The sequence below is a fragment of the Bactrocera neohumeralis genome, unplaced genomic scaffold, assembly GCF_024586455.1.
Source record: "Bactrocera neohumeralis isolate Rockhampton unplaced genomic scaffold, APGP_CSIRO_Bneo_wtdbg2-racon-allhic-juicebox.fasta_v2 cluster09, whole genome shotgun sequence".
In the NCBI taxonomy this organism is placed as follows: domain Eukaryota; kingdom Metazoa; phylum Arthropoda; class Insecta; order Diptera; family Tephritidae; genus Bactrocera; species Bactrocera neohumeralis.
In genome coordinates, this window is record NW_026089622.1 from 22,829,937 (window position 1) to 22,843,037 (window position 13,101).

The 13,101-nt window shown below is 40.3% G+C and overlaps 1 pseudogene; it reads right to left on the reverse strand.

The window, feature by feature from the left end:
* Positions 1 to 4,451: 4,451 nt before the first annotated feature.
* Positions 4,452 to 5,249, reverse strand: LOC126764673 (uncharacterized; annotated as a pseudogene).
* Between the last annotated feature and the right edge of the window lie 7,852 nt (positions 5,250 to 13,101).

The window sequence follows — 13,101 nt, forward strand, 5'->3', positions numbered from 1 at the left end:
TATAATAATGGACAACGGGTTTTAAAGACCATCCCTTTGGCCAAAACTGTTAAAAACCCCTACAGTATGAAAAATTTTTTTTCCATTAAAAAAAACTGAAATCCCCCGGAATTATTCCCTAAAGCCCGGCAGTGTGGCTCATCCTTTTTTCGTTTACAATGGGAATATGACTTTAGTGTCATTCCCCCAAAAAAAAATAAAAATGTCTATTACTTTCAACGATGCATATTAATGGGGCGCTAAAAAAATAAAAAAACCTAAAATTATTTTACATATAATTAACCAATTTGACACTTTGATCAGATGACTAAAAATATTTGCCCAAAAAAAAGACAAACGGTACACTTTTTTAACATTATGCTGCAATCGAAAAGAATTGCTTGCTATCGTCTGGTCAGTCAACTATTTCCGACCATATTTATATGGCAAACCATTTGAACTCTTAACAGACCATCAACCACTTGTTTGGTTGCACACAAAGACGAAAGGAAAAGATATTAACCCAAGACTCCAAAGGTGGCTCTTGAAACTTGGCGAATATAACATACATATTAACTACATAAATGGTAAGGAAAATAAAGTAGCCGATTTTATGAGCCGAATAAATAGTCAATCAGGCAACATATTAAATACCGAAAACGTTGAAGAAGATAACACCACCTATCAAAATTTTACACCACTCAATACAGTAGTTAACAGATTTGCAACTCAAATTATAATTACAAATAATAAAACGCAAGACACGAAAGTAGCAAACGGTAAAATCAAAATATATATACAACTAATTGCGGACTATACAACTATACTACATTTTATAGATCTTACTGAAATCGAAAAGACAATAGAAAACCTCCAAGAAAACGTAGAACAACTTAAAATATTAGATAATAAGGAACTTCACTTATCAGAAATAAAGAAAGCTAGGACTAGACTGCATACCCTCCAGATAAACAAAAAAAAAGAGGTCTACTCAACATCGTAGGTTCAGGTCTCAAATGGATAGCTGGTACCATGGATGATGAGGACAGATCCGAAATAGAAAATCATATAAGTACAATAGATGAGAATAACCACAACATGATAGAAGCTTTTAATAACAATATACTGATAAATAATAGTTTCAACGAAACTATGAGAAAACTAGCTAAAACAATTGAATTGGATAGGCAAAAAATTACAGAAAAATTTAATAGCATAGATCAGTCTAACAATGATATTCTTTCACATTTATTTTTTATGGATATTATGTTAAAAATAAAAATTTTAAATGATAATATTGAACATATTCAAAACAATATCATTGCTGCAAATAGCAATATTATGGTCAATAATATACTAACATCAGAAGAAATACAAACTTTAGAAATCGATTTCTATAAATTGCAAAATATTAAATTAGGCGTAGCAATATTTAAAAGTAATAAAATTTTGTTTTTAATAAAAATACCCAAAACAATTGTAAATGTAAAGAGATATTTTCTATCACCACTTGCAGACAACAATAAGTTTGAAATTAACTTTCAAGAAACAGAAATTGTATATTACAATAATAATACATATGACTACTTCAATAATCCTAATGTAAATAAGCTAAGAAAAACAAATCTTTGTATATTCAACAATAATGTATGTCCAAAAATCAAAAATGTAAAAGCAGAAATAAAAGAACTCGAACTTGGTGTCATTCTTGCAAAAAACATAAATAACACAAAATTAATAAATACTTGTGATGAACGAAATGTAACATTAAATAATAATAATTTAATAATTTTTAGTAATTGTAAAATAGAAATAAATAATGTAATTTTTTCCAACTATGATAAAACATTTTAAAATAGCTTCGTTAAATTACCCACATTTATGTACAATAATACAAAATTAACCTTATCATTAGACGAAATAGTCTTGAATGAAATAGACAACATCAAAAATATCAAAGAATTAAAATTCGATAAAAATATTCACTCAACATCAATCATTATAACTTTTGTAATCATATTATTGATAATAATTATCACTGTGAGTGCTATTGTCCACATATACAAAAAATTCTCAATACTTAGAATAAAAATTCGGGAGAATTTTCAATCAAGGGAAGGAGGAGTTACGTCAGTAACAACGACGGCAGCTCCAACTCCAAAACCACAGCTAAGGCTTAGCCTCCACAATTAAAAAGCCAATGCACGAAAATACATATAAACAATCAAAAACGAAATATGCCGATTAAGCATAAACAGCAGTTTTAATTATTGTCGCTTATTACTTTGTAGCGACACTTATGCCCGGTTTCACAGTCCATACTTATGTTGTACTTAAGATAAAACAGGAAAATATTGTTTTACAGTTCATACTTATGTAATGCTTAAGTACTGAAAAGGGGAGACTTAAGCAGTGCTTAAATAACAGCTGATTTTTGTTTTGAATTTGCTTTGAATTTTCAGCGACATCTTTCGTAGCGTAGGGCAAGTGTCCGTTCGTTTGCACTCAATAACAGCTTATACTTTTCCTTCAGTTCCCATAAGTGCTCCGACTCGCTAGTGATGAAATTTGTGGTTCTTTTGTTGTTTTCATCAATTTTTGATATAATTTTCCTCGCAAATTTATGTATTGTCTGTTATAATTTAAATATTTCAAACATATTTTTATGAATGTCATTTGTAAAACATATGTTGCCCATAACGTTGCCATATATCATAATAAAATTTTATAGAAATTGAGCATTGACTGTGAAACGCAAACGACCACTCAGTTTGCAACAATACTTAGCTAAGATTTTATTTAGGCACAACTTAAGTATGGACTGTGAAACCGGGCATTACACTATTTATGTACAGAACGACACTTAAGCAATATGTTTGCATAAGGGTCGTTCACTTTATTATTGTTTATATTACTTTTCGAGCATTGACCAGTAAATTCTGCATATGCAGAATTTGTACACAAACAAATAAACAATAAGTTATCGTATAACAGCTTAGCAGCTGAACAATTTGATTATTATAAATAGCAGTGACATTGACATTTCAAGTTTAGTTCAGAAGAACCAATAAAGTAGAGTGCAGTTAATTATAACAACTTTGTGTTTTTATTTAATCTTGGCTCTACACACTTAACTCGCGCGCTGCCCCATTCCATTTCGATCACTCTGTCGCACAGAAGACTGAGAATGAGGTACTTGAGGTTCGATTCAACCCCAAGACCTTCAAGAGCAGTTAAGACTGCCTTAGGCAGGACATTGTTGAAAGCTCCCTCGATATCAAGGAAGGTAACAACAGCGAAGTCCTTGGCTTCAATGGCTTCTTCGAGCCATGACACTATAGTATGCAAGGCAGTGTCCAGTGACCTGCCTTTGCGATAAGCATGTTGTGCTCTTGACAAATAGTCTCTCGGAATTCTCTTCCTTATATACCAGTCCATCAGTCTCTCCAGAGTCTTTAACAAGAAGGAGGAGAGGCTGATTGGCCTGAAATCCTTGGCCGTGACATGGGAGCCCCTGCCAGCCTTCGGGATGAACGTAACCTTGACCCGTCTCCAGGCCCCCGGTATGTAACCTAATCTGATGCAGTTCGCATAGATAGATGCCAACCAGCTGCATGACACTTTAACAGCCTGTTGCAGCTGCGCATGATGCCGTCTGGTCCCGGGGACTTGAATGGTTTGAACGAGTTAATCGCCCACGTCAAGTGTCGCTCATCCAGAATGCCGACAAAGGCCGCGCAATCGTTATGCGACACCCCGAGAGATCCCCTCACAGAACACGTGTTGCTCGGGAAGCGAGCGTCGACAAGCATTTCAAGTGTTTCTTCACTACTGAGGGCCCACTTCCCATTTGCGTCCTTGAGATACCCCAGGGACACTGGGGTTTTTGCGAGAATACGCCTGAATCTCGAGGACTCGTAACAGCCTTCCATTTTTTCACAGAAGCACTTCCACGAGGTCCTCTTGGCCTTTCTTAACTCGGACTTATATATTGAAAGTCCTACTTTATACAAAGCCCAGTCATCAGATAACCCATTTCTGCGGGGCTTGTGGAAAGTCTACAAGACGCCCTGATATCCGAGAGCTCCGAAGTCCACCATAGAGGTTTCTCTTTGTCCTTCAGCGATCTCAGTGGACAAGACCTCTCCAGCGCAGCCTTGCACGCCGAGCTGAAGACTTCAACCCACTCCTCCACCGCATCGGTAGTGGCCAACGAGTTCACCCCCGGTGCGCGTGGGAGAGTTTGCCGAAGCCTCCTGCGGTAACCTTCCCAGTCCGTGTTCCTAGGGTTCCTAAAAGATTTCCTAGGCGGACCTTCTCCAACTAGACTAAACTCGATGTACCTGTGATCCGAAAAGGAGTGATCGTCGAGAACCCTCCAGTTCGAGACCAGCGGGGCCATCGCTTGTGAGGTTAGGGTGAGGTCGAGGACCTCCTCCCTGCCTCACAAAGGTAAGAGAGTTTCCTCTATTTTAAATGCGAAGATCTTCGCCAATAATAAAATCAAAAAGCGACTCACCTCTACTGTTAGTATCCGAGCTTCCCCAGATCTGGTGCCGCGAGTTAGCGTCGGAACCGATGATGACGCCAGTGCCAGTCTTAGACGCTTCGGCTAAGGTCCTCCTCAGCAGTAAGGGAGGTGGCTCCACCACCTCATCGTGTGGCATGTATGAGGAGATAAGCCAGAAATCTCCGGTGTCACACTCCAACTTCGCTGTCACAATGTCAGCGCTGCTGAAATTAGGTAAAAGAAATACCGTTAATTCATTCCTTACCAGCATACAGGCTCTGTTCCTACCTGCATCCTTGTCCGTCAGGAGCCTATGGCTCTTTGTCCTCAATCCAGAGATCCCGTTACCAGTCAGCCACGGTTCCTGGATCAGGACGACATCAGCTCCGTCTTGTTCCAGACGGAGCAATAGATGGCGGAGGCCGCCTTCGCATGCTGGATGTTAATCTGGAAGAATTTCATCCTTCAGACTTTCCTCCAGGAGCGCTATTTCAGCGCCCAAGTCATGATCGACCCGAACCTCCTCAAACAGTTGTTCGAGGCTGAAGACGGAGTCGCCAATCGACGAACCGCCCCCAACACTCGCCACATCCGAGAGACTCGGATCGACTTCCAAGGTCATTTGACCGTCGGCGCTCTCTGTCGCATCGATTTCCACGGTTGTTTGACCGTCAGTACCCTTTGTTACATCCACCGCAGCCACCGCAGCTTGGGGGCCATCAGCCGTGGCATCCGATGGAAGTACTTTCAACACTACCATCTCAAAACCGTAGCTTATGGCTCCCTTTTTTTGCTGAGAGAACCGATGGATTCCGAGTTTAGCATTATCAGCGCTTGCCCAAAACGGTTCATCAGTTCTCTCCAGCCTTAAGACTCTTCAGTCCTGCGTTGGAAGTGAGGGATTACAATATCTGGGATTTCCTCAATCTCACTCGGAGTGGAAGGTTCGGCCGGCAGGCAAACGCGAGCCCTAGGACGAAGAGGAAGATCCCCTTTGGCCACGGCCTCCAGTCTGGCTCCCTTCCAAACCTCCCCCACCCGAGAGACTGCCTTCTTGAATAAGATGGCCGATCTCTCGTCAGCACAACTTGTGAGCTTGTGCAGCTCCTGGTGCCAACCGGCACTCACACATTTCGGGGGTGGCCCCGGGTTTTCCTTGACCCCCCTCAGGAAGACCGATGAGATAGCCGCCGCTACCCTCTTCCATTCATCATGGGAGATGGCACCGTCCTCCCTACTACGGTCGAGCACCCCCAGTACTATGGCCCCAGCGCCTTTAGCGATTTCGCTAAAGGTTGGTGCCTTTCCTGTTCGCGGTTTCTTAACAAGGGAGGTTTCTCCCTCGTGCGACCTCTGCCGCTTGACCGCCGGTTCTGTCCTGCTGGCTTCCGGTCCTACCCTATCGTCCTTGCTCAGCACTTTCTTGGCCCACTCAAGTGTACGAGCATGTTGCTCAGAAACCTAACCAACATGCTTGTCACCTTAGCGTTCCACGATTTTGGCAGCCAATCGACGGTCTGACTTTAGCTTTCTAGCTAAAGCTGCTTTGCTTTTACCCCCTGTGGATCCCTTCATAACTCTAGCTGAGGTTCCCCTGCTAGTGCCGCGAACGAAGGATCCACCCTTCGCTACTTCTGTTACCGTCGGTTTAGCGCCGGTTAGCCCCAGTCTGCTACCTGAGAAGACACCTACTGGAGTCTTCGTCCCTACTTGAATCATGAAAAAATGTTGATAAATATAAAAGTAATTCAAGTGAACATTAAAAAAAAAAATTAAGCAAATCGCTTGAGTAGTTCGACAGGAATCATGTCCGCCAGTTTAAAAAAGTGTGTTTTGAGAAAAACGCGTTTAAAGCGCCAGGTGTGCACTCCGAACGTCGAGCGGTATTATTATTTTTTGCCTTTTTCGAAACCTTCCAATGGTAAAGTGGGTTTCTACATTAATTCTAAGGCTACAAGGGAACAGAAAATGCAAAAAATTTAAAAAAGATTATCCTACTGAACCTTGAACATTATTCTTTTCTCAAAGGGTTGTCTTGAAAAAAGGCAAATGTGCAGCATTTTCTACCCTCTCAAAATGAAAGAATGTCAATTGCCCCGTGAAATTTTATTTAATTAGTGGTTTCTGAAGGTTGCAAAGTGTTTTAAAGAAGTTTTTGCACAAAGTAATACTACGTTCGAACCGACATTGAAAACATTTTGAAAACACATTTTTGGGTTGTGGAATCTAAGACCGACAATGTATGTATGTTTTCGATGAGTCTTCACTAACAACTATCAATAAGGGATCCTCTTGCAAAATGCAAAAATCCTATACCGAAATATGCAAAGCCATATTCTGCATCCATTGCAGAATCTAGTGATATATGACGGCACGAAAATAAACCTTGGTTTTGGTCTGACATATTTTACAGCCATTGCAAATAATTTTCTGCGTGTGGTTGTTGTTGTGCCATTGCGCCAAGAAGAAAATTTTGCAATTCGTGCACCGTGCAAGGGCTTTGCAAGAGCAAGAGAATCCCCCGAAATAGACAATATCAAGTGACAGCTGTATTTATATATGGAATGTAAACAAATATCAAGTGGCAATTTATTGCCGGTAAAATATGTCTTCCAACAGCCTCGGATGAGAGACCCCCCTTTTGATGACGACCATGGCAAACGGAATAAGGACTACGATTTGAGGGCATGCACCTGGAATGTCCGGACCCTTAATTGGGAAGGTGCCGTTGCCCAGCTGGTTGATGTCCTCGTAAAAGCAAAGGCTGACATCACCGCCGTCCAAGAAATGCGATGGACGGGACAAGGACAGAAACGAGTAGGTCCTTGTGACATTTACTGCAGTGGCCATATAAAGGAGCGCAAGTTTGGTGTAGGATTCGTGGTGGGAGAGAGACGCCGTCGCCGGGTACTATTATTCACTCCGGTGAATGAACGTCTAGCCACAATCCGCATCAAAGCGAGGTTCTTCAAGATATCGCTGATTTGCGCCCACGCCCCGACGGAAGAGAAGGACGATGTGACCAAAGATGCCTTCTATGAGTGCTTGGAGCGCGCTTATGAGAGCTGCCCCCGCCACGATGTCAAAATCGTGCTTGGCGACTCTAACGCCAGGGTGGGCAAAGAAGGTATATTTGGCACTACGGTCGGTAAATTCAGCCTCCACGACGAAACATCCCCAAATAAGTTGAGGCTGATTGACTTCGCCAGGGCTCGAAATATGGTTATCTGTAGTACTAGATTCCAGCATAAGAAGATTCATCAAGCTACCTGGCTGTCTCCGGATCGAAAAACTACCAACCAGATCGATCAGGTTGTGATAGATGGAAGACACGTCTCCAGTGTTTTAGATGTGCGTGCGCTCCGAGGTCCTAACATCGACTCGGACCACTATCTTGTTGCAGCTAAGATTCGCACTCGCCTCTGTGCAGCAAAAAACGTACGCCAACAAACACAAGGAAGGTTCGACGTCGAGAAGCTGCAATCACAACAGACAGCCGAACGATTTTCTACTCGGCTTGCACTCCTGCTCTCTGAGAGCACTTGTCAACAACTCGGTATAAGAGAACTGTGGGACGGCATTTCAAATTCCTTACGTACAGCTGCAACCGAAACCATTGGTTTTCGGAAAGAGCAAAAGAACAGCTGGTACGACGAGGAGTGCCGTGTCGCAGCGGAGAGAAAACAGGCTGCCTACCTCGCAACGTTACGATCGACCACTACACGTGCGGGATGGGATAGATACCGAGAGTTGAAGAGGGAAGCGAGACGCATTTGCAGACAGAAGAAGAAAGAGGCCGAAATGCGTGAGTACGAAGAGCTTGATAAGCTGGCCGACAGGGGTAATGCTCGAAAATTCCACGAACAAATGCGGCGGCTTACAGAAGGTTTCAAGACCGGAGCATACTCTTGTAGAACCCCCAAAGGTGATCTAGTCACTGATGCCCAGAGCATACTTAAATTATGGAGGGAACACTTCTCCAGCCTGCTGAATGGCAGTGAACGCATAATACCAGGAGAAGGAGAACCCGATTCCCCAATCGATGACGATGGAGCAGACGTTCCATTACCCGACCATGAAGAAGTTCGAATAGCAATTGCCCGCGTCAAGAACAACAAAGCGGCAGGGGCCGACGGACTACCGGCCGAGCTATTCAAACACGGCGGCGAAGAACTAATAGGGAGCATGCATCAGCTTCTTTGTAAAATATGGTCGGACGAGAGCATGCCCAACGATTGGAATTTAAGTGTGCTATGCCCAATCCATAAAAAAGGAGACCCCACAATCTGCGCCAACTACCGTGGGATTAGCCTCCTCAACATCGCATATAAGGTTCTATCGAGCGTATTGTGTGAAAGATTAAAGCCCACCGTCAACAAACTGATTGGACCTTATCAGTGTGGCTTCAGACCCGGAAAATCAACAAGCGACCAGATATTCACCATGCGCCAAATCTTGGAAAAGACCCGTGAAAGGAGAATCGACACACACCACCTCTTCGTCGATTTCAAAGCTGCTTTCGACAGCACGAAAAGGAGCTGTCTTTATGACGCGATGTCTGAATTTGGTATCCCCGCAAAACTAATACGGTTGTGTAAACTGACGTTGAGCAACACGAAAAGCTCCGTCAGGATCGGGAAGGACCTCTCCGAGCCGTTCGATACCAAACGAGGTTTCAGACAAGGCGACTCCCTATCGTGCGACTTCTTCAACCTGCTCCTGGAGAAAATAGTTCGAGCTGCAGAACTAAACAGAGAAGGTACCATCTTCTATAAGATTGTACAGCTGCTGGCGAATGGACGATATTGATATCATCGGCCTCAACACCCGCGCCGTTAGTTCTGCTTTCTCTAGGCTGGACAAGGAAGCACAGAAAATGGGTCTGGTAGTGAACGAGGGCAAAACGAAATATCTCCTGTCATCAAACAAACAGTCGTCGCACTCGCGACTTGGCTCTCACGTCACTGTTGACAGTCATAACTTTGAAGTTGTAGATAATTTCGTCTATTTAGGAACCAGCATTAACACCACCAATAAGGTCAGCCTGGAAATCCAACGCAGGATTTCTCTTGCCAACAGGTGCTACTTCGGACTGAGTAGGCAATTGAAAAGTAAAGTCCTCTCTCGACGAACAAAAGCTAAACTCTATAAGTCGCTCATAATTCCCGTCCTGCTATATGGTGCAGAGGCTTGGGCGATGACAGCAACCGACACAATTTATGTCTAGCATGCAAAACATGATCCAAGATTTAATAAAATCACAAAAAAAAAAATGCTGCAAAATTTATTAAGTAAAAAATTAGCTTACCAAATATCTGTATATGGAATGTTAACGGTGTTAACCAACATAAATTAGAGATTATTAGATTTCTGTTTGAAAAAATATAGATGTAATGCTTATATCAGAAACTCATTTAACAAATAAAAATAATTTCAATATACCGGGATTTAGACTCTATGTTACAAATCATTCGGATGGAAAAGCTCATGGCATTGTTGATTTTTTGATTAGAAATCGTTTAAACCACTATGCTCTACAATCTCATACTACACCACAGTTACAAGCTTCAACAATTTCACTAAAAAATCGGGATTGTGACTTAAACCTTACGGTTATATACTGCCCACCTCGTTTTAAAATTACAGATAGCGAATTTAAAGACTTTTTTGGAACACTGGGTCAAAGATTTCTAGCAGGTAGAGATCACAACGCAAAACACACGTACTGGGGCTCACGTCTTATTAATACGAAAGGACGACAGCTGTACTACAATATTATGAATAAGCATAATAAGCTACATATAATATCTCCTGGTAAGCCGACATACTAGCCCAGTGATAGAAAAAGAATTACCAGACTTAATAGATTTTGCTGTAGTCAAAAATATAGATAGATCGCTTATGATAGCTGATATATGCACAGAGCTATCATCTGATCGTTCTCCTGTACTAATAAAGTTATGCGAACAGCTTATAATATTTGAGCCAAAATTTTTCCATCATCTCGTAAAAGTATAAGATAATTTAATTATGTAATAACTAATGCAGCTGTATTGGCAACACCAAAAAAAAAAACAATAAACCAGTTGGTTTTAGAGAGATCAGTATTAGTGAAATAGAAAAGCTTGTAAATGAGAAAAGGGAGCTAGACGTGAATGGCAGTTAAGTCGCTCCCCTTAAACTCTGCTTCAACTGAAATCTGCTGCACGTAAGTTAAAAAAGCGCCTAAACGCGGGCAAGAACACAACACTGAAAATTTTATTAAGAAACTGTGTCCAAATTCTAGCAAGCAAAACTCCCTTTGGAAAGTCCAAAAGTCTTTCAAGACACCAGTAGATTCCAACATGCCTCTAAGACAGTTGAATGGTAATTGGGCACGTAGTGATGAGGATAAGGCAAATTGATTTGCAAATCTCCTAGAAAAGGTATTTCAACCCAATTGCCCAAAAAACAACTTTAATACCTGAGACAGACATGTAGTAACAATACCATATATAGTACAAATACCACATGTGTGTCACCCAATACCAGCAAAATACCATATGAGCAATGTAGTATTTTGCTGGTAACAATACTATGATGTTTCATTGTGGTATTTGTATAAGCACAGCTAAAAAACAGGTAACAAACTTTGCTAAAAGCTTTTACACAAAAGCTCTTCGAAATATTCTGACAAAATGACTTAAAAAATTAATTATTGAAATGGAAAACAAAATATTTTTCACAATTTTTCTTCCGGAAAAGCAAGAAATGCTTTATTTTATGTCAGATTTTTAGGGAGTCTTTTAGCAAATCGTTTTTTTGTGATGAAAATACATTAACTTCATAGTATTTTAAATAATTGCACTTATTTTCTCCATAACACACATTTACATATTTATTGTTTTCAATTTTTCTGAAATATTTAATGCCTATGAAACAAAGGTAGTATTTCAGTTTACTACATTGCCGTGTGTGTCACCAACGTAGTAAACAGAATACCATGATACCTTTACTATGGTATTGTTACTACATTTCTGTCTTAGGTATAAGTTCCCAACCTTGCCCAATACCGCTAACGAGTCGCTTGTGCCTATTAGGACTTCTACTTCTGAAGTTACTAGAATAATAAAAGAACTTAACCCAAAAAAGTCACCAGGACATGATAATATTACTCCAAAAATGCTAATTGAGTTACCAAATATTGTGAAAGAACAAAAGTGTAAGCTTGTAAGCCCCAGGCGAATGAAGTAACTTATCCTGGTATTCACCTAGATATAAGACTTACGTGGAGAAAACATATATCTAGTAAAATAACTTGCATGAAGATAAGAGCTGCAAATTTAAATTGGCTATGAAATAAAAACTCCAAACTTATACAACAAAGTGCTTTTATATAATGCGGTCAAGCCGATTTGGAACGTGTTCACCATGGTACATGCGCAAAGAAAATAGCCATAAAGACCTTGGTATTTCTATGGTAAAGAAAGAAGTAAAAGACAGCAGAGTTAAATATATGTATTTACATTTCTATAATGCCTAATAGTAATCATATAGATGGTAGTAGTAGAGTAATAGTATTATCTATGTATGTGTAATAGCCCTGACAGACGAGCAAAATGTGCATTTGGTCAGCTGATAGTGAAATTTGTTTATTTATTAAAACAAAAAGTGAAATGAAAGTGTGTGAAAAAGTGAAAAATATTGGAAAAATGGATGGCAAACTGTGCGTTGTTTATTTTCTGCCATCTAAAATTATTAAGATTTGTTTTTGTTAATATACTTGCACATAATTTAATTAGCAATATAAAAACTGTTTACCTCTGAAGCTGTAAACACAAACAAGGCAGCAGATTTCAAGCGGCATCTGTCAAACAATAGCAAAAATCTGTCATTTTTAACCAATGTTGCCTACTAAATTCAGCAAATGCACGAAATTCTTGTGCATCACAAACTTGCATTCATATGGGTCAAATGCGCAAATAAATGTAAATTAAGCCCGCTAATGCATATTAGCGCTGTCGTCTGTCAGGGCCATAAGCCTCAGTAAAGCGTGGACGGGTCCTCAGCCGCACTTTTCTTGGAATTAAAAAAGAAAAGCAAAATTTCACGCAAATGTCGAGAATTCGGCTCAAAAAGTGACATTTTCAGTTGAAAATAAGTTTGGGATGCAAACAGATCTCTACAAATATTTCGTTGGGTTAATGTTGACACAAATGTCCAGGATCGGTATAAAACGATTTAATCGACCAGTGCTTGACCCTAGAGACATCTATTGGAAAACGGCGGAAGCAAAGTTGTAGATATATCACCCAAACCCTTTGGCTAACGCTTTGGTACATTCTTGCGATGAAACACACTTTAAAAGAAGAGATATGCCCGCATACTAAGGAGCAATGTATCACCAAAACAGCCCAATAGCTTGCCTGAACGTGTATAGGTTTTAAATAGATTTAAGATTTTATAACTTATTGTATTCTTTCCTATTTTATACAAAAACTTACAAAATATAGCGAATTTCTTCATTATTTTCACAAATTTTTGAACAGCTGCAACTTTTTCAACTTCACCGAAGTTAATTCACCTTTTCAACACTATATGGCATGACACAATTAGGGGTGTTGTGGAATGTG